General features: G+C 38.9%; 1 long non-coding RNA gene across 1 annotated transcript; it reads right to left on the bottom strand.

The window, feature by feature from the left end:
• Positions 1-2856: 2856 nt before the first annotated feature.
• LOC109492868 lies at positions 2857-5572 on the bottom strand. The gene is made up of 3 exons (XR_002146833.3): positions 5478-5572; positions 3379-3526; positions 2857-3256 (listed from the first exon to the last, which is right to left on the bottom strand). It is a non-coding gene; the product is annotated as an uncharacterized LOC109492868 (long non-coding RNA).
• Positions 5573-22308: the final 16736 nt, after the last annotated feature.

The raw sequence follows: 22308 nt of genomic DNA, 5'->3' as shown, positions 1-22308 counted from the left end.
TCTGGTGATACACAACTTGATTAAATGAAAAGAAACTTAATTATTTAATAAGGTCAAATATGAGTTAAAATTATTTGATCTTTTCCTTTTCATTTATGAGTTTCTTAATATACTACAAAAATCAGTTACATCATATTCTCTTCCCATTGATAGTATATCAAGAGTTTCCTTTTAGAAATAGAAAAGTTCCCTTTCGTTAGAAATCACAGAGATAAACTATGCAGATGTAATTTGGCAAACTTTCCCTACTTTTTCATCTGCCTCCAATGAATAAGGTCATTTGAACAGAGAAGTTCCCTCAAGGCATATAGCTGCACTATTTTTTATGTTTTACAAGATGGATACTGGCTAGATTTTATACAGACTTCAATGAGAATTTTTGTGATCTCAACAGAGAAATTTCCCTAATACTTATGATTAAAATATCCAATCAAGAGGTATAGTAATAGTCCATGCATCTAGTTCATTGAAGACTTGGTTGGCTGTTTCACAGTAGTAAATTTTCTTTATAGCTAAGCTTTGTATAGGTTGCTTCTTGTAGCATTAAGTTTTCCTTTCTAGAAAAAGTTGCCACACAGTTTGCCTGACTGGCAGAGCATGCTAAATACACTTTCATCCTCACAGGGTATCTCAGACAAGCCACATGTTGTAAAGGACTGTTGAGGTTGTCTACAGACTAGGCAGTCTGGTCCTACTATGCCATTAACTTCTCCTGTGATTCAAGGAGTAATAGCCCTCTCTGGGCTTTGGCTTCCTTCTCAGACCAACGAAAGCAACATTGTAGATCAGTAGCTCTTAAAGAAACTTCAGCATGTAGCAGATGGCTTGTTAAGACACAAACTGCCCAGTCCTACTCCCCAGAGTTTCAGATCCAATAGGTCTGAGCAGGGCCCTGAGAATGTGCATTTCTGATCAATTCCAAGGTGATTCTGATGTTGGTTTAGGGACCACCCTGAGAACCGCTCATCATCTCGGCCATGTTCCTTGTAGCTCAGCTTTCTGTGATTTTGTCTGCTGAGAGGTTATTTGTTGGTTGGCTTACTTAATGCAGAGACTCTAAAGATTTCAGACAGTCTGATAACTCTAAAATAGGCTTTCATAAAGCAAAACTGTCATCACAAATTCAGGCATCTCTAATTTTGAAAAAATGGAAACTAGATTATTTTATTAGCATTCTGAGATTGTATATAAAAATAAACTTTGCAGTTTGGAGAGAAGATAAGTCAGTATTAATTTCTTTTCTCAATATACCAATTACTTCTTATCCATCTAACCATTACATTTCAGCTGAAATACAAATTTGGGAAAACATGTAGACAGACTGCTTAATCACTCCCTGCACGAAATTCTCTGATGTAATAGGTTTTCTCCTTGGGTCACTTCAGCAATATGCAATCATGTTTTATTTTTCATTTCTGTTGCAGTAAAGCTGAGAATCAAAAAGAGGATTTAAAATAGCGTGCCATAAAACCATCCTTATTAATTCAAATATTTGCAATGGGAATTAGCCAGGTAATGTGTTTTAGTGTTTTAACTGTAAACCAAAGAGTATGCTTTTTCCATATTAGACGCAGAATCTAGTTTTTGGTACAATGTATATGCTTCGAAATGTCCTAAATAATGATTGAAAACTTCAGGGAAGTGAATGCTAACTATTAATCTGTTAGGGACTTGCTAGTTAGAGCTAGAGAAATCATTGGTGCTCACTTAATGTGTTTCTTTATTTGTGAGATAGGAATAGTTTTCCTTCTATATTAGTATTTCTTCAGGTCATACTTAATTGTAAGTAATATATTTCCCCAAGTTGTTGACTGAAAAGTGCTGTATTGCCTATCGCAGCAGGTTGTTTTTCACCATGAGTCTAGCTTCTGAAGATGCAGGTGCCCACAGAGGTAAAGGAAGGAAGTGTCACCAGCCTCTCCAGCCAGCTGCAGATGAATATTGTGGCCAACTCACCTCACTTCCAAGTCTTGAGCTATAATGATCACCAGCATCAGATATTGTCAAGAAGTGCCTCTCTGAATGGATTTAAAACACAATATTCGATGCTGGCCAGGGCCCAGTTAATAGGAGTGAAAGCTGATATACCGTTTCTGGAGAGCAGTTTGGCAGGAATCATCACAATTTGTAGAAATTGACTTCCTTTAATTCAGTAATCCCCCTTCGAGGAATCCATTCCTAGGAAATATCAGAGATACTGACAAAGATTTGTATGCATGGAGAGTTACTGCCATACTATTAGTAACACAGGAAAAAATAAAAAAAAAAGAAAACATCCTAAGTCACCAATAACAGAGGGATGGTTAAATAAATTATGGGTCATCAGAATTTCTTCCAAATTAGTTTGGAAGAATTTTCAATGACAGGAAAATGCTCTCGCCGTAACGTAAGTGAGAGGAAAAGCCCAGATGAAAACCTATAAAATCAGGTCATTTTAGGATGAATGTGTTGTATCAGCTTGGTTAAGGTGGGAACTGTAGGTCCCAGAACTATGATTTCTGTTCCCTACCTGGGTTGTAGCTGGCCAAAACAAGAACTTCTATGAGATTCAGAAGGCAGAAGTGACAAAGCTGCCATTGCTTTCTGAAAGTGTTTCTGGTCAGATATAGCAAAGGACACATTGTCTAGTGGGTTCCAGCTCTTCTCTCAACATCCAGCACTTCCTGTTTCCGGTCTTGAGGACAACCCAGTGGTGGTCTCAGATGCAGCACCAGCGCCTTGTCTGTAGATCCATAGAAGACAAAACCACACAGAGGCAACAATTTTCAAGAGACTTCTTCACACATGCTCCCTAAGTGATCTCACTTTGTGGCATCTGTTTCCTCTTGCTCCTATAATGAATTGCCACAGACTTAATGACTTTAAGCAAAACAGATTTATTCTCTTGTAGGTGCAGAGGCCAAATGTCCAAAATCAGTTTCACTAAGCATAACCCAACAAGTTTGCAGGACTGGTTCCTTCGGGAGGTTGTAGGGGAGAATCTGTTTCCTTGCCTTTCTTAGCTTCTGGAGGCCTCTTGCATTCCTTAGCTCATAACCCCTTCCTCACTCTGAAGTTTGAAGAGAGAAAGGTACATTTGGAACAGTCCTTGTGCAGAACAAGAGAGTGGCTGGAGTACTGTGGTGTTTGCACGGTGTGGCGAGCTCAGGTGAGCAGCACCAGTCAGCCTGGATCTGTGATTTTCTCAAGTTTCATTCAATAGCCAGGGTGCCCAGAAGCAAAGGTAGATGATAAGGCCACTCCAAGTTGGGGTTTCCTAAGCAGGTGAGAAGGAAAGTCAATGGGGCAAAGGTGTTGAAGAACTCCAGTGCAATTTCTCTCCTTGATCTCCATGCTACAGAGGAGGAAGTAGAAGCACGGGGAATTGGTGTGACTTACCCAAAGCCATAGGACTGGCAGGGGTAGACCTAAACCCAGGTCTCCTTAACAGAAGAGCAGTGTTGTTCTCCTGCAGTAGAGTGAAGGGCTGCTCTAAGTGTGGTCTCCTCATCAAGTCTGGATTACTTGGGGAGCCAGGTGGAGCCTGCTGATTAAAATGCAGATTTATAAACCCTGACTGAGAGTTAACAAGCACTCCCAGTGATTCTGAAGCATAATAAGGTTTATGAATTGCTAAGATAGAGCAGAGTCATTGTCTTGTGGAGAGAACACAATAGCAGAAAAATGGCAGGGAGAGCAACGGAGTTAGGGGACACTTTAATAGCGAGAGACAACATATATGAACTTCTGGAATAAGAGGGTGGGGAAGACGAGCTGGCACCCAATGATGGTCAATAGACACCACGTTGAGTAGATCTGCAGGGATGCAGCGGATTTATGTTAACAATAAGCAAGACAATATGGAGGAAGACCAAAGACAACCCTCACTTTTTGCCACAGCATTTTCCTTCTGTTGTTAAAGTCTTGAGAATATTCATAATCCAAGTAGTATCTATGCTTCTAAGTAAGACCAAGGGACATTCAATATCCTCTCAGTTTTCCTACTGACTAAATATCAAAAGCAAATGAAACTACCACAGACTCAACAGGCTCAAATTCCAGACTTAGAGTTAAGATAGGCAAGGTTCCTTGACTTGGATATGGCCAGAAAGGAAGGGTTGTGTGGCTTCAGCTGGCAGACAGTCACTGTTTCATAGGGTATCAATATCCCAAACCTATGCCAACTGGTAGAAAGAACAGATATACTTTTGGGGAGGTAAATGCCTCATGGGAATTGCATTCTGAGATCTAAGCTAGAGGTGGGTTCCACACAGCAGAGATTTGAATGGAAAAGCAATCTTGCCTCCACAGAAGATCTATCAAAAATATGTAAAATCAGACACATTTATCTAAAACTCATTTGTATCTATAAAAACAGCCCAGATCCAAGGAAATATTTTTTTATATTTGTTTCTGTTTGTTTTGATCAGCTCCTGGTTTAAAAAATACTAGCATAGGCAGTCTTGAGATATTGAACATATAATGAATGTATCTCCTCTTACATGCCCACAACTTGCAAACATCAAGGAACTGTTATCTCTTCAAAAGTTGGGTGTTTTAAGGAATGTGAGGAAAAAAACCTAAAATGGTGACTTAAAGCTACATTTATTAGTACCAAAAAATAGGCTATCAGGGACTCCAAGTCCACGTTCCGTGAAGCACTGGATATCCCAAATTACTTTCACATGTTATCAACTTGCTATAACACATGTGCCACTTTGTGTTAATAAAGTGGAGCAGTATTGGGCACCTGGGTGGCTCAGTCAGTTAAGCGTCTGACTACGGCCCAGGTCACAATCTCACAGTCCGTGGGTTCGAGCCCTGCATCGGGCTCTGTGCTGACAGCTCAGAGCCTGGAGCCTGCTTCGGATTCTATGTCTCCCTCTCTCTCTGCCCCTCCCCTGCTCATACTCTGTCTCTCTCTGTCTCAAAAATAAATAAAAACATTAAAAAAATTTTTTTAAAGTGGAGCAGTATTAACACTTGGTGTTAATAAACTGAGCAGTAACAGTATGATACCACTCCAAACATAGTGTGTGATTTATAAGTTTATATTTTAATACACGAATACAAAGTATCTTGAAGAAAGTTTCCAGACTGTGTTGGAGTGATCAACTTTTAAAATATAGTGTTTTTAGGGCGCCTGGGTGGCTCAGTCAGTTAGGTGTCCGATTCTGGCTTGGGTCATGATCTCACAGTTCATAAGTTTGACCCCTGTGTCGGGCTCTGGACTGAGAGCTCAGAGACTGGGGCCTGTTACGGATTCTCTGTCTAGTCCTCTCTGTTCCCCTCCCGCACTCACATCTGTCCCTCTCTCTCTCTCTCTCTCTCTCTCAAAGATAAATAAACATTAAAATTTTTTTCAGTTTCCCTTTAAATAAAATAAAATAAAAATTTAGTTCTATTAACAAATTTATAAATGCTTTTTCTCTGTGATATGTCAAGCCCATTTCAACAGATACATACACCCAAGTACAGAATGATGAATGCATACTTACTGAAGCATTTTTCATAATAGCAAGAAAACAATCCAAGCGTCCACAGCAGGGAACTGGCTTAATAAACAACTATATATCCATGAATACTATACACCTATAAATAGAAAAATAAGAAAGTTGTTCTCCATTTACATTGATATGGAAAGTTATGTAGGATATACTATTCAGTTAAAAAACAAAACAAAACAAAGCAAAACAAAAGACTGAAGTACAGATCACAGTGTAAAGTATGCCGCTGGCTTTTGTGGAAAAAAGGAATAATACATGCTTGCACTTCCCGGCATCTGCATAAAGTCCCTGGAGAGATCACACAAGAAACAAGTAAATGGGAGGGAGGGAGGGAAGGAGGCTTTCAACGTATACCTTATTGAGGCTTTTTAATTTCTGAACCATGCGACTATGTTACTTGTGCAAAACAATTAACAAACTTTTAAAGTTGATTTATTGTGAGAGAAAAAGAGAGAGAGGGAGAGAGAGCCTGAGTGGGGGAGGGGCGGGGAGAGAGAGAGAGAGAGAGAGAGAGAGAGAGAGAGAGAGAGAGAACTTCAAGCAGGCTCCACGCTCAGCAGTGTCTGACACAGGGCTCAGTCTCATGACAGTGAGCTCACAGGCTGAACCAATATCAAGAGTCAGATGCTTAACCAACTGAGTCACCCAGGCACCCCCAAATAAAATTTTAAAAGACAAGGGATAACGTAGAAGTATTAAAATTGCGGTATTCGTGATAAAGGGCGGGAGCATCTCTGTTTATTTGGCTTGTTATAGTTGATTTCCTTCTAGTGGATGCTTACTGTTCCTCTTGTCACATTCAGGAACCATAGGCTGATGGCCATGCCGGAGGAGGATGTTGCCCTCTCCCTCATCCTTTTATTCACCAGTCACCAAATCTAGTTCAAGTAACAATCTGCCTAGTTTCTCAGTTCTTTCTCTCCACCACTCTCCTTGCCTAAGCTTAAGCCACCAGCTTCCCTTCGCTGGTTTATAGCATCAGCCTGCCCTCGGTCTTCCTGCCTCCAGCCTTGTCCCTTCAAGTTCTCCTCCAGGGTATTGTGAGAATGTTCTATTTAACATACAACTCTGATCTTGTCCCATTCCTGTTCAAAGGCTTTTATTATCCCCCACTCCTCCATTGTCTTCAAAATAAACTCTGAACCCCTTACTCAGCACTTAAGGCTCTCCATAATCACACACTGCTCCCCTTTCCAGTCTCATTCTTCTTCTGCCCTAAGCTACCTTCCCCAATGCCACATGGGAAGCACTGACCCAACTTTGCTGACCCATCACCTCTTCTCTCCTGGCCTTTGTGAGCACTGTTTCCTTTGCAGAGAACATTTCCTATCCACTTCTTGGTTTTTTTCTGGTTTACTGTCATTTTTTTCCTTAAGCCCCTGCCTTAATAGGATTCTTGTAGGAAATCATTCCTGACTACCTCCTAATACACCTCACATTTAAGAGTTAATGAAATTGAATGATAACAAGATATGACCTCAACAAACATAGTACAAGATTGACCAGTTTTATATTTTAAACTAGAACTATAAAATCTTGGAGAAAGATCATTTTGGAATGATCAACTTTCTTACAATTGTGCTATTTAACATAATTTTTAATGTTTTTAGCTTTTCAGGATTAAGTAACCTTTCTCTGTGATCCCACAGTAGCCCACCACCACCTGCATACCTCTATCACAGCACTGATCACACACTTATACAATTGTCTGATTTCCTCACTGGACTGGGAGATCCTTGGGCACAGGGATACTGCTGTTTATTGTTGCATTTCCAGGGCCCAGCTGGAAATGACTATAACCTACATGAGACTGAGCAAGAAGTGATTTAAAGGCAACATCTCTGAGCTTACTCACAAAGTATTTCCACCGGGGAAGGTGTTAAATGCCGTTGCACAACCGTTGTCCCCAACTCCCCATCGCTGAGCAATGACATAGGCATTTACAGTGAGACCTAAAAGTAGGATATGATTCTTCTGCTTCAAAGCTTTTTTTAAATGCCCCACCCAAAACCATAGGGCTGAGAAAGAAAATCCCACAGAGGGAACATGTGGAGAGCTCTTGTAAACAAGGCCCAGAGCACTCCCTCCCAAGGTGAAGAAACAACATCTAATAACTCTCTGGGGCTATTAGTAAGAGACCTGCAGCACCTTCAAACTCGTCACAAAAACATACCACATAGATACACATCTACATTAGAAGAAAATAGCCCAGTCTGGACCAGAACTCTTCTGTCACGAAAATTATAAAAGGATTACCAATTTCTTTGGTGAGGAGGAATTAGAGACTCCTATTGGACTCACCGTAGGGCCTTTATTCCTTGTGTACTATAGGATGAATTAGTACGCAGTCTCATTTATAGATTGAGTTATTCTCAACTAAGCTTTGTGTTAAACAACATCTAGGTCTATTAATATAGACTTAGATCCAAGGATTCCTGCCAGATAATGAGAATCAAAATTCTAACCTTCAGAATGGGCAAAACCCTCTCTCCCTGCCTCCCCCTGACCCCGTGCATCCTCCTCACCTCACATCCCTTTCAGACTGGGTCTTATTAGGGTTTGTTTCTATCTTAGTGTGTGACATGCACAGATAACTGATGCTGAAGATCTGTTGAATGAATGAGTGAATGAATGCATGAAATGTACATGCTTTCTGTCAATAGTTCTGGTTCTATATCTTAACATAAGGTAGACCTTATACCACTTTCTCCATCACAAGCATAAATCTTATAAATGGATTTCATGTACTTGTGTTATATTAACAGCTAGCTGTAGCTCTATTGCCAAAGACTGTATTTTCTTCTACCATTAATCTTTCTCCAGCTTGTGAGCTGGGAAAGTCATAATGATGGAAGTTGTCATAATGAACCCAAACAGTAATTGTAATAAGAAAATGGAGGGAGAAAATTGAAAAGGAAAATGCCTCTCCCACAGCACCACAGATAAATGACCGTATTCTCTCCCAATTCCAAGTCTGCGCAGTTGTATTTGTTCTTGTCAAGATCATTAGGTACCAAAAGACCATTTGACATTAGTGGGAATGTTATTTTTAATAGAAGTAATATATTGATGTAAAAAAAAAAAAAAGCATACCTCTTCCCTTCTGTAGGTTCCTATCTAATTCACAAAATTTTAAGAGCTAAAGTGCATTTAAAATACTTAACAAAAAAGTTTATATGAATAAGACATGAAAGGGAGTAACCTCCTTCAACCAAGCTTCTCAAACTGAGATAAGCAATTACTTCTAACAAAGCAATCAAGGGCTTGAATGAGAACAGGTTCACTGCTAACTTAGTTAAATATTAATTTGGGGATTTAAAAGATATTTTTTCCACAGCTCTTTTCTCCTCTAGGAAAAAAAAAAAAAAGATGTTTTCAAAGTCATCCCCAGTCATTTTGATAAGTTATATCTTCCTGCCATTCTGCAGCATTTAACATACGATGAGAATTACCAGAGAATATAGAGAAATTTATAAGACTGCTAAATCATTCTGACACCCTCTGGGTCCTGATGGATTTAGTAATGAGCTCCACAATGAGATCCAAGACAAATTAAATCATTAAGTGCTTGATTCAGAGGATAAAGGCCTTCTTCTGAATTACCAAGAATTTAGCTTGGAATGATTTCCAAGTTCTACCCACTCTGGCCATATAGCAATGATGCCGTAAGAAGGTGTTACTTATGTTAAACTGATAACTAATTTCAAATGACCTCTTCCCACCCTGCCCATGTCTTTGCCCTGATGTTCAACCTCCCTCCAGGGGAGTTAAGTTGATGATGACAAAGAACCCTGATCTTGCCCCAGTATTTATTTTAGGAGAGCAAAACAGATATTCTTAAAACAGAGAAATTATTTCTCCTCCAATCTCTTTCTTTTTCTTTTTCCCAGCTTCCTCCAACTGACTTACATTCAATCCAACTCTTAGACAAACCTATGAAATCAGAGAAGTCTGGATTCTCAATCCTGGCTGCACATGAGAATTATCTAGGGAGCCCCTAAAATAATCCCATGCCCAGCTCTATCCCAGGCCAACTATGTCAGAAGATCTGGGACTGGATCCAGGTATCTGTATGCAAAGTTCTCAAAGAGACTCCAGTGTGCAGCCAGGGCAGACACTCTAGGAGAGCAGAGTCAAGTTGATGTGATGTTCCTTGAGTCTTCAGAAAGGCAGTTAGTTTAGTACCCCCGACCAGGCGCAGTATGGGGCCTGGAGGTGGGAGTCTTTTACAGCAATGACATAAGAGAAACCAAAGGATCATTTATACCTAGGAAATTATCTATGGCAAGACTTTCACTTGGTTTAATTAAAAACACTTTCCAAATTTTTACACAATGCTAATACAAGGACTCTTAGTAACCTACTGTAACAAGAGGAATCAAATAAAAGTATAGCACTGCTATGTACCCAAGGTACCCCATACCAACTTTTTCAACAAGTTAGTTTCTCTCTGCAGAGAGATCTATAAGACTTCACTGGTTTTTAAAGATAATCAATGCAAACAAACAAACAAACAAACTTAAGAATCTCCTGGAGAAATTAAGCCAATCTACAATCTCTTCTTCTTCTTCTTTTTTTTTTTTTTTTTTTTTTTGAGAGAGAGAGAGCAGGGGAGAGGTGTAAAGATAGAGAGAGTCAGAATCTTAAGCAGTCTCCACACCCAGCACAGGATCCCAAACAGGGCTCAATCCCACAACCCTGGGATCATGACCTGAGCCAAAACCAAGAGTAGTATGCTTAAATGACGAAGCCATCCAGGTGCCCCAACCCAAAATTTTACCCAACTTGAATGAGATGATGCTTTAAGGCTACACCACCCAAGGCTGCTGTCCCCATCCAGTGTGACTTCACCAACACCACAGCATTTCAGGGTTAAAGGGCTGATGATGTGGCAGATGACTAGAAGCAAGACAGCACCTTCAGGTAGCCAAAAGTGATTTTATGGAAGGAGTCCTAGATGGCTTTTTCAAGGACTCTCCCTTACATTGAAGTGAGACCACTTCCTGGGCTCAGGACCCAGTAAGCATCATGTATGATCATCAAGCTGGGTGAAGTTACATGATATGGTCAGGATGTATCTGGTCTTACCAGCAATGTCCATAGAAATGCCAGCGATGTTCAGGCTACTTGGCTCTTTTGGATTCCTACTTCAAGAGTGTTTGCTGTGTTAAAACTGTCCTAAGCCCAGTTCATTGGAATGAGCAAAATTTTCCCCATTTTTTATTTTCACTATAAAATAAGGGTAGGGCCTTTGCTTTTAAGTTCTCTGTAAGCATTTAAGAACGAAATCCTTTTGGGAGTGGGAGGTTTCTTCCTTCCTGTACTAATTTCCTGTACTAATTTAAAGATACCTGGCATGGGTTGTAAATTTTCTGATTTTGCCATTAATCAATACATTGGCCAGGATTTTCCTTTTTATGAAAATACCCATGGTTAGCCTGTTAATTTGTACAGACTTTCTAAAAGACAGTTTGTGCAACAGTGATTAAAAATTTGATTTAAAATACATATATCCTTTGACCCAGAATTCCTGCTTCTAAAAAATGCCCGAAGAAAATACATATATAAATAAGCATATGTGCCAAGATGAGCTACAAAGATGTTCACTGCAGTGTGTTTTATAACAGGAAAAAGTTGGAAATAATCTAAACGAAGAGATACTGGTTAAATATATTATGGCACAGCCTCAGGATTCCTTGGTGGTGCCTCAGGGGTGATTGGGTAAAGGGTGGGAAAGGATAAAAGCCAATGGGAGCCTAAGTAGGTGGGGCCCTGGGTCTCACATTCCTGCTTCAACATCAAAAGCTTCAATTTTATCAGTTTCTTTTGGAAAATTAGTTCTGCTGCCAAAAATAGTTGGAAATGGAATGAGTACTATTGAAACAGAAAGTGGTTAAAAATACCCTGCAAAGTGGGAAAAGAGTGCAAAACTATTTTGGTTTAATCTCATTTCCATTGATACGTATATGTATACCTACATATGAAAAAAATACACACAAAGAATCTATATAACAATGACCATGTTATTCATCTGGGTAATAAGAAAAAAGTTATTTTTAACTTTAAAATTTTTTCAGGGCGCCTTGCTGGCTCAAGTCAATAGTGCCTGCGACTCTTGATCTCTGGGTCATGAGTTAAGTCCCATGTTGAGCAGAGAGATTACTTAAAAAGTAGAACAACTTGAAAATCTTTTTCTACATGATTCTCAATGACTTTTCAGGTTTTTCAGTCGTTATGATGTTGAATCAAGTCAATAATTAACTACCAATTCTTCATCGGAAGACTATAACTTTCACAGACCCCTTGAGTTTTTCAAAGAAGGATAAATCAGTTCATAAGGAGAGGGAAAACATATGTTTACACAGTAAAAACATAAAATTCTTACATATTTTGTACTTAATGAAATTGTAATAGCGAAGACATTCAATTATCAATGATGATGGTGATAATGATGGTGATGGTGATGGAATCACTAACTTGTATTGAGAGATTTCACAGTGCCAGGCATTGTTCTAAGCACTTTACATGTATTAGCTCTTAATCCTGACAATACCTGTATGGGGTAGGAACTATTAACAGCCCCATTTTCCTGAAGGGGAGACTGAGGAACAGAGAGAATACGCAATGAGTGTTGTTGCCAGGATTTGAAGTGCTTCATTCTTTTTTTTTTTAATATGAAATTTATTGTCAAATTGGTTTCCACACAACATCCAGTGCTCATCCCAACAGGTGCCCTCCTCAGTGCCCATCACCCACTTTCCCCTCTCCCTCACCCCCCATCAACCCTCAGTTTATTCTGTTTTTAAGAGTCTCTTATGGTTTGCCTCCTTCCCTCTCTATAACTTTTTCCCCCCCTGCCCGCCCCCTTGGTCTTCTGTTAAGTTTCTCAGGATCCACATAAGAGTGAAAACATATGGTATCTGTCTTTCTTTGTATGACTTATTTCACTTAGCATAACACTCTCCAGTTCCATCCATGTTGCTACAAAAGGCCATATTTCATTCTTCGTCATTGCCAAGTAGTATTCCATTGTATATATAAACCACAACTTCTTCATCCATTCATCAGTTCATGAACATTTACTCTCTTTCCACAATTTGGCTATTGTTGAAAGTGCTGCTATAAACATTGGGGTACAAGTGCCCCTGTGCATCAGCACTCCTGTATCCCTTGGGTAAATCCTAGCAGTGCTTCATTCATTTTATTATCACCATTCTGAATCCAAAATTGCAAGTGAAGGAGAAGGAGCTAAGATGGCAGAGGAGTAGGGAGATCCGAGGCTTGCCTTGTCCCTCGAACAGCTAGATAAATATCAAATCATTCTGAACCCCCAAGAAACTGATATGAGAACCGAGAGAACAATCTGCACCTCTAGAGGTAGAAAAACAGCCACGTCGTGGAAGGTATGTTATCAAGATTATAACAGAAATTAGAGAGCTTTTCATCCTTACTATCATGTGGGACAATTTATATAAAACTGAAACCATGTGTTCCTTAAAAGGTGACAAAACTCACTTATAAATCTAACTAACTTGGGTTTTTTGGGTTTTTTTTGAGAGAGAGAGAGCACGCATATGTGGAAGAAGGGTAGGGGCAGAGGGAGGGAGGGAGGGAGAGAGAGAGAAAGAGAGGGAGAGAGAATCTCGAGCAGGTTCCACATTCAGCGTGGAACAGTGTGGGCTTGATCCCACGACTATGAGATCCATGAACTGGGTGGAAATCAAGAGTCAGAAGTTTAACTGACTGAGCCATGTAGGTCCCTGGTTTGAATTTTTTAAATAAATGGATTTTATAGTACTAAAAAAAAGTAAGTAAATAAATAAATAAAATGAGACCATTCTCATTTCTTGAAGTTAAAAATATTCTTTTGTTTGAACTCACAGAGGCACAATGACAAAAGACTTCTGATGCCAATAGACCTTGGTTCAAATCCTGGATCTGCTGCTTTTCCTCTCAGAGCCTCAGTTTCCTCATTTGTAATGAGGGTGAATAATTCTCCCTCTACTGAGATGCTGTGGACAAGATTTCCTACATAAAATCTTGGCTCAGTGTGTGCTGCGTGAATAAATGGAAGCTAATATGGCTATTAAGGCAAGAAAATGAAGCAAGTGAGGAACTTAATTGAATAACATTTAAATTATTTTACTACTAAAAAACCCGCTTGAGCAAATGGACCTCGGAATAAATATCCTCTTATGGTGATTATATAATTTATTATCTAAACCAGGGGAATTTAGAGAGGAAAGGGGCCCTATTAATAATTTATCTGGGGTAACAGATAATAATTTATCTGGGGTAATAGACAGTCCTGGGCAAATGGGGATGTGCAATTACCTAACAGTAAGCAGGAGTTCTAAGCCCATAGCTACGGTCCCTTCCTTGCGACCCTCACCTGGCCCATCAGCTCCTACTTCAGAGTGGTCATTAGACTGAGGAACATCAGTGAGAAGATCTCTAGGCTGTATGCCAGAAATATTCAGGAAATTTTAAGTTTACAATGCCTTCTGCTTAGATGAACTGTGTTCTTAAGAATTATCTGGAAAGGGGCACCCAAGTGGTTCAGTTGATTAAGTGTCCAGCTTTGGCTCAGGTCATGATCTCACAGTTTGCGAGTTTGAGGCCAGCATCAGACTATACTGTCATCACTGGTCCTGCTTCGAATCCTCTATCTCCCTCTCTCTCCCTCACTCCCTCTCAAAAATAAATAAACATTAAAAATTAAAAACAATAATTATCTGGAAAAAACAATTCTCATGTAGAACGTACTTCATGACATCTTGTCATATGGTCACTCCCTTCTGTGGTCTTTAAAGGTAAAGACTGTACAGACTCGTAGGTACAGACTTAAAATCAAACCCATGACGTGCCCTCCTTCAAGAGCCTCTGCTGCCCTGCCAGCTGTGATCACACCACATGCACACTCCACTTTCTGAAAGTCACGTACCTCTTGAAATGACATGGTACTCAGCTTGTGTGCAGCACACGTGAATCAAAGGTTCACAGGATGTCAGAGCTCGCAGGGATTCTTGAGTCTAATCCCTTCATTTCAGGCCTGGAGATCTCAAGTGACTTACCTTAGCCAAGGCTACGCAGCTAGCTAAGTGCAGAAGAACCAGAACCCAGGACTGCCCTTGTAGCAGGTGATTCTTGCCTTTATTGTATAGCTCCTTCCCTGAAAACTAGCTCAAAGTGCAATATAGTGATTCCAAAAATAACACAGTATTTCAGACTTGTCAGGGTTATTAGCAAGAATTGAGGATTCTCCCATTGTACTCTACAGCATCCTTATAATTAGACATATTTTTCAGCTCTTATTGGGAGAAAATTAAAATCAGATTTATGTTGATGCTTTAAATCCTCCTCTACGTTGGCCAGGTAATGAGGAGGCTAAATAATGTATGTGTGGAAGAGGCCCAATTGTAAACATAGCCTCCAAGTTGGGATGTTTATTTCCTAACATTGACATAGATGGGAATAAATATAAATAAAAAATGAGATATCCCAAATCAGGGTGAGAAACCCAAAAAATGAAAAACTGATATTCATTATTCTGATGTTTGGGGATTCCAGTCCAGGCATATAAATGAAAAGCAACCCAACCAAGTTCATTGGTTTCTACTGTTTAAATTTTACATTTTCTTGTCTTTTGTATCTGGTATGGTGGTTTAGGTTAAGACAGGAGATAGGGGGTAAAAGAGAACTGAACGAATGCTGGTCACCAGGATATGGGTAATATTCAAAAACACACATTTTTGTGTTTCTTTCTTTCTTTCTCCCTCCTCCCTCTTGCCTCCCCTCCTCCCTTTCTCCATTCCTCCCTCTCTTTCTTTCTCTCTTTCTCCCTTTCTTTCTCTCTCTCCTTCCTCTCTCTCTTTCTTTCTGTCCTTCCTTCCTTCCTTCCTTCCTTCCTTCCTTCCTTCCTTCTTGTAGGCTCTATACTGGGCATGGAGCCCAACACAGGGCTTGAACTCACAACACTGAGATCAGGACCTGAGCTGAGATCAAGAGTCAGATGCTTAACAAACTGAGCCAGCCAGACACCCCTCCAATAACACGCATTTTAAAAGAAAAGATAAAAGTCCCCTGCCTCAAACATACTTTGCTTCCTAAATGGGGAGGTCAGAGAAGAAATGGCTTAAGTGGGAAATGAGGAAATAGGAAGATCAACAAATAGATTTATTAGCAAGACAGTAGGTTCCTAGATATTCTTGGTCTTGCCCTTCCTGATCTTTTCCTCTTCTGGCAAAAGAAATTCTAAATTCTTTTGAATCTTCTTGAATTGGATTTGAAACACTCACTGAGTGGGGGCGCCTGTGTGGCGCAGTCGGTTAAGCGTCCGACTTCAGCCAGGTCACGATCTCGCGGTCAGTGAGTTCGAGCCCCGCGTCAGGCTCTGGGCTGATGGCTCAGAGCCTGGAGCCTGTTTCCGATTCTGTGTCTCCCTCTCTCTCTGCTCCTCCCCCGTTCATGCTCTGTCTCTCTCTGTCCCCAAAATAAATAAATGTTGAAAAAAAAAATTTAAAAAGAAACACTCACTGAGCTAGTGAAATTATTTAAGAAAAAGAAATAAAAGGCAGCCTGACCGGGAAAGAAGTAGACCTGTTTCTATTGGTAGATGACTTGATCTTATATATAAAAAACCCTCAAGAATCTGCCAAAAATGCTGTCAGAATAAATAAGCTCATCAAGGTTGCAGGGTGCAATATCAGTATTCAAAAAATTAATTGTACACTAGTCCTCCCTTATCTGAGAGGGATACATTCCAAGTGGATGCCTGAAACTGCAGATAATACCAAACCCTACATATGCTGTTTTTTGCTATACATATAAAGTGTATAAATTAGCCACAGTAAGAGAATAGCAACAATAACAAAATAGAACAATTATAACAATACAGCTTACTAAAAATGATATGAATGTGGCCTCTCTCAAAACATTGTACGACACTCCTCTTGTGATGATGTGAAATGATAAAATGCCCACATGATTAGTTGAAGTGAGGTGAACGACAAAAGCATTGTGATGTAGTGTCACATTACTATTGACCTTCTGGTGATAGGTCAGAAGGAGAAACACCTGCTTCTGGAGTACTGTTGACTGCAGAAAATGAAACTTCAGATAAGAGGGCAGGTGGGGTACTATAGTTCTTTACACTAGCAGAGAACAATTCAAAAATGAAATTAAGATCACAATGACATTTATAATAGCATCAAAAAGAAAGAAATATTTCATAATAAGTGTAACAAAAGAAGTACAATGTTTCTATGCTGAAAACTATAAAATAATGCTGAAAAAAACTAAAGAAGACCTGTGTAAATGAAAAGATACCCCACCTTCATGAATCTAAAGACATATTATTATTAAGATGGTAATACTACATACAATGATCTATAGATCCAATGTAATCCATATCAAAATCCCAACTGACTTTTTTTTTTGCAGAAATTAACAAACTGATGATAAAATTCATGTGAAAATGCAAGAAACCCAGAGGAGTCAAATCAATTTTGAAAAAGGACAAAGTTGAATGACTCACATTTCCCAATTTCAGCATTTACTACAAAGCTGCAATGATCAAGACAGTGTGGTCCTGGCAGAACAGGAATGTAGATCAATGGAATCATTGTGAAAGTCCATTTATAATCAATTAACTTTTTATAATGGTGTCAGACAATTCAATAAGGGAAAGAATGGTCTTCAACAAATGGTACCGGGACAACTGGATATTCACATATAACAATAAACTCAGATTTCTATTTCACACTATAAACAAAAATTAACTAAAAAGGGATCATAAGTCTATATGTAAGAATTAAAACTATACAACTCTTAGAAGAAAATGTAAGGGTAGATTTTTGTGACCTTGGATTAGGCAATGATTTCTGTGCTACCACACCAAAAGCACAAGCAACAAAAGAAAAAATAGGTAAATGAGACTTCTTCAAAATTTAAAACTTTTGTGGTTTCTCCACCAAGAAAGCAAAAGACAGCCCAGAGAAAATATTGCAAATCATATATCTTGTGGACTTATACCCAGAATATATAAGAGAGTTCTTATAACTTGACAATAAAAAGACAAATAACCCAACTTACAAATGAGTAAAGGATTTGAACAGACATATCTCCAAAGAAGATACACAAATGGCCAATAAGCATATGAAAGGATGATCAACTATTAGGAAAACATTAGCTGTTAGGAAAACAAAAATTAAAACTATGATGAAGGGACAGAGGGAAGTGATTAGTTATTATTTAGTGGGTAGTTTCTGTTTGGGATGATGAAAAAGTTCTGAAAATGAACCATGACGATGGTCGCTTGACATTGTGAATGCATTTAATGCCACTGAACTGTATACTTAAAAATGGTTAGAACCGTATATTTTATGTTATGTATATTTTACCATGATAAAATTAAAAACCATAATGAGGTGCTACTCCGCAACTACTGAATGGCCATAATAAAAAAGACAAATAATAACGAGGGCTGGTAAGGATGTAAAGATATTGGAGCCCTCACACACTGTTGGTAGGAATGTAAAATGGTACATCCAGTTTCTCAAACAGCTGAACAGAGATACCATATTACCCAACAATACCACTCTTGGGTCTACATCCAGGAGAATTTCCACACAAAAACCTGTACATGAGTATTCATTGAAGCATTATTCTTAATAGCTAAAAAGTAGAAACAACTCAATGTCCATCAATGAATGAATGAATGAACAAAAGATGGTATGGCCATACAATGGAATGTTATTCTGTCATAAACAATAACACACTACTGATACATGCTACAACATGAAAACAAGATGCTAAGGAAAAGAAGCCAGTCACAAAAAACCACATATTATATGATTCCATTTATATGAAATATCTAGAGTCGGCAAAACCATGGAGACAAAAAGTAGATTAGTGGTTGCCAGGGCTGGAGGAAGAAGGAATGGAAAGTGACAACTACTGGCTAAATTAGTGATAATGATAACACACTTAGTAAGTATGTAAATTATATATCAATAAAGCTGTTATTTTTTTTATTATTATCATAAAGTGGAGTGCTGGGTAGACATGACACTTCTAAGGGTTTAACACCCTACAATTATAACCCTGCTAAGTGCATTGAAAGCAAATATTTTAGGTTTGGAAAAACCACACACCTGACATACCCCTTTCTTGGCCAGAGGCCACTGTTCATAATTTCCAAGTGATTCACATCCTTTTGCCCTGATCTCTTGCTCTAGGTAAGAAGGATCAGCTAAAAGAAAAGAAACATAAGCATGTGTGAGTTCCCTTTCAATGTGTCAAGAAAACATTAATGATCATTCATGTGACTCACTCCTTCACTCATCCTTGGCTTTGGCAAAGACAGAAAGCCACATACCGAGAGAAATGAAGCCAAGCAAGACATAGTTTTGGTTAGCCTACCTGGGCCAGAGAGAAAGAGTGCACATTCATACTTTGCACAGAATGTGCATTCCATCTCCAAAGAGCCAACAACAGAGAACTCTGGGAAATGGATCCTTTTGACAGAGATGCAAACAGTTCTAGAAAGATTTAAATTGTAAGCACCTGGGTTCCGGCGAAAAGCCTCCACCATGCACCGTGTGTATAAAAGACAATAAAAACTACTTCATTAAACTAAGCAAGGTTGGTACAAAATGGAGTAACAAGAGTAAACAAGAGCCACTTGAAATTGTAATGTAATGTAATAGTAATGCTGTTAAGCATTGTATACCACGTTAGACGTTTTTTTTCTTAATAATACTTTTAAACAAATAGGACCTGAAAGTAGTTTTAGGTTATTGGAGAGAGGTAAGAAGTACTAGTCAACTTTAAGAGTTTAAAGAACTCTTTTTTTTTAATTAAAAAAAATGTTTATTTATTTTTGAGAGAGACAGAGAATGAAGGGGGAGGGTCAGAGAGAGAGGGAGACACAGAATCCAAAGCAGGCTCCAGGCTCTGAGCTGTCAGCACAGAGCCCGATGCGACGCTGGAACCCACAAACCATGAGATCATGACCTGAGCCCAAGTTGTATGCTTAACTGACTGAGCCATCCAGAGGCTCCAAGAGTTCAAAGAACTCTTTTTGGATCTGCCTCCTCAGGCAAGGGCAACAAAAGCAAAAATAAACAAATGGGAACATCCAACTGAAAACCTTTTCCATAGCAAAGAAAAGCATCCACAAAACAAAAAGGCCATCTACTGAATGGGAGAATATATTTGCAAATGATAAATCCAATAAGAGGTTAGTATCCAGAATACATGAACAATTTATACAACTCAACACCAATAATCAATCTGATGAACAAATGGCCAGAGGATGCAAAAAGACACTTTTCCAAAGACATACAGAGAGTCAACAGACATATGCAAAGATGCTCACCATCACTAAATATGAGGAAAATGTATTCAAAACTAAATATGAGATACCACCTCACACCTGTCAGAATGGCTAGTATCAAAAAGATAAGAAATATCAAGTGTTGGGGAGGATGCCAAGAAAAGAGAAAGCCTGGTGCACTGTTGGTGGAAAGGTAAATTAGTATAGCAAATATGCAAAACAGTGTGGAAGGTCCTCAAAAAAATTAAGTAGAAATGCCATATGACCCAGCAGTTCCACTTCAGGATGTTCATCTGAAGAGAACAAAAAATACTCATTTGAAAAGATATATGCACCCTCATGTTTCTTATAGCATTGTTTATAATAGCCAAAATACAGAAACAACCTAAGTGTCCATCAATAAACAAATACACACAGAATACTACTCAGCCATTAAAAAAGAATGAAATTCTGTCATTTGCAACAACATAGATAGAACTAGATAATATTATGCTAAGGGAAATAAATCAGAGAAAGATGAATACTGCATGATTTCACTTATGCGTGGAATCTAAACATCACAATGAGCAAAGAGAACAAAAGAGAGATTTATAAATACTGAGAACAAACTGGTAGCTTCTAGAATGGGTGGTGGGTGGTATGATGGATGAAATAAGTGAAGGGGATTAAGAGGTATGAACTTCCAGTTATAAAAGTCACAAGTATGTAAAGTACAGCATAAGGAATGTAGTCAATATGATTGTCATAACTTTGTATAGTGACAGATGGTAACTACACTTACTATGGTGATCATTTCATAATATATTTTAATGTCGAATCACTCTCTTGTACACCTGAAACTAATCTAATACCATACATCAACTACACTTCAATTTAAAAAAAAAAAAAGAGTTTAAAGGGTGTCTGGGTGGCTCAGTTGGTTAAGCATCTGACTTCAGCTCAGGTCATAATCTCACGGTTCATGAGTTGGAGCCCTGACAGGTCAGAGCCTGTTTGGGATTCTCTTTCTGCAACCTCACACCTCGAAATAAAGAAGTGAATTTAAAAATTAAAATAAAAAAACTTGAGCTATAACTTTGGGCAAATTACTTAAGTTCTCTGAGCATCAATTTCCTTATTTCCAACATGAGGATAACAAGAGGATGGGCCTCGTGGGATTACTGAGAAGAATTGAAGGAGGTGTGGGGCAGGTGAGGTGCTGAGCACACAGCCCAGCACATAATAAGTACTCCAGTGAGAAAGGAACTGTCTTGAATGACTTGATTTTTTAAATTTTATTTTAAGTTTATTTATTTATTTATTTTGAGAGAGAGAGAGAGAGAGAAAGAGAATGAGCGGGAAAGGGACAGAAAGAGAGGGAGAGACAGAATCCCAAGCAGGCTCCATGGTATCAGCACAAAGACCGAAGCAGGGCTCCACCCATCTCATGAATCATGACATCATGACCCGAGCCAAGAGCAAGAGTCACTCAACCTACTGAATCACCCAGGTGCCCCATCCAGCTTCCTTCTCTTCTTCTCACAAACCACCTTCTATTTCAATCCTACCGTGTTTCCCAAGAGCAGTCTCTTTGCTCCTCTGCACATCCGAAAGCTTAAAGTTTTCTTTGACTGTCTCTCCATTCCCTACATCCAAAAACTTTTTAAATTCTTGTCAGCTCTTGCCTTCAATCTGTCTCTGCTCTCTGGCTCTCACTGTATTGCTAATGGCATCTCTGTTATCTAAGCTCATTGTGATCTCTGATTGATTTCCTAACCTGCATGTCTTTCTGCTACATAGTGGATCAAAGTTAGATATCAGTCCTGACTTAAGGCCCGATCATTGTGCCTGTTCAGTTTTCCCTCCCACCATTTCCCAATATAAATCATTTGCTTCATTCTATTTTAAAAATTGGATTATGTAAATAATAAAGCTTAATACTTACTTGAATCAAATTAATTTCCTTATTGTCTGTCACAAATACCCAGTTTTGTCTGGCCTTAGCAAATTTTATTTTAAAAATTATCATTTCATAAAATTTCTTTCTTTTGATATGCAGTTGACACATGTTAACACATGATAGCACATGTACAGACTCAGGTAGCCAACACTATACTCAAGACAGAACATTTCCAGCATCCCAGAAAGATCCTTATTGTCACCCCTTCTTCCTGCCACCCTCCCCACCCCCGATAAGTCTTGTGTTTATGCTGACATCACTATCTAGAATGTTCATACTTCACTTCAAAATTAAATGGTAATCATCTATCACACAAATTCCAGATGTTCGTGAAACTCCTTGTGATTATGTCCACTCCCTGTCCAGTCTATCCAGCTATTCATTCATTCATTCATTCATGTATTCAACGTTGATGAAGCAATTATGTGACAGACACAGCATTAGGCGTAGGGAACACAAACCTGGGTCAAAGAATCCTCCCAGCTTTGAAGAAGTGGAGAGAATAAACGATTTTTGATGAATGTGCATGTATAGCAGGAATGGTA

Source organism: Felis catus, chromosome A1 (assembly GCF_018350175.1).
Source record: "Felis catus isolate Fca126 chromosome A1, F.catus_Fca126_mat1.0, whole genome shotgun sequence".
Taxonomy (NCBI): Eukaryota; Metazoa; Chordata; class Mammalia; order Carnivora; family Felidae; genus Felis; species Felis catus.
This window is presented reverse-complemented; position numbering and strand designations above follow the sequence as displayed.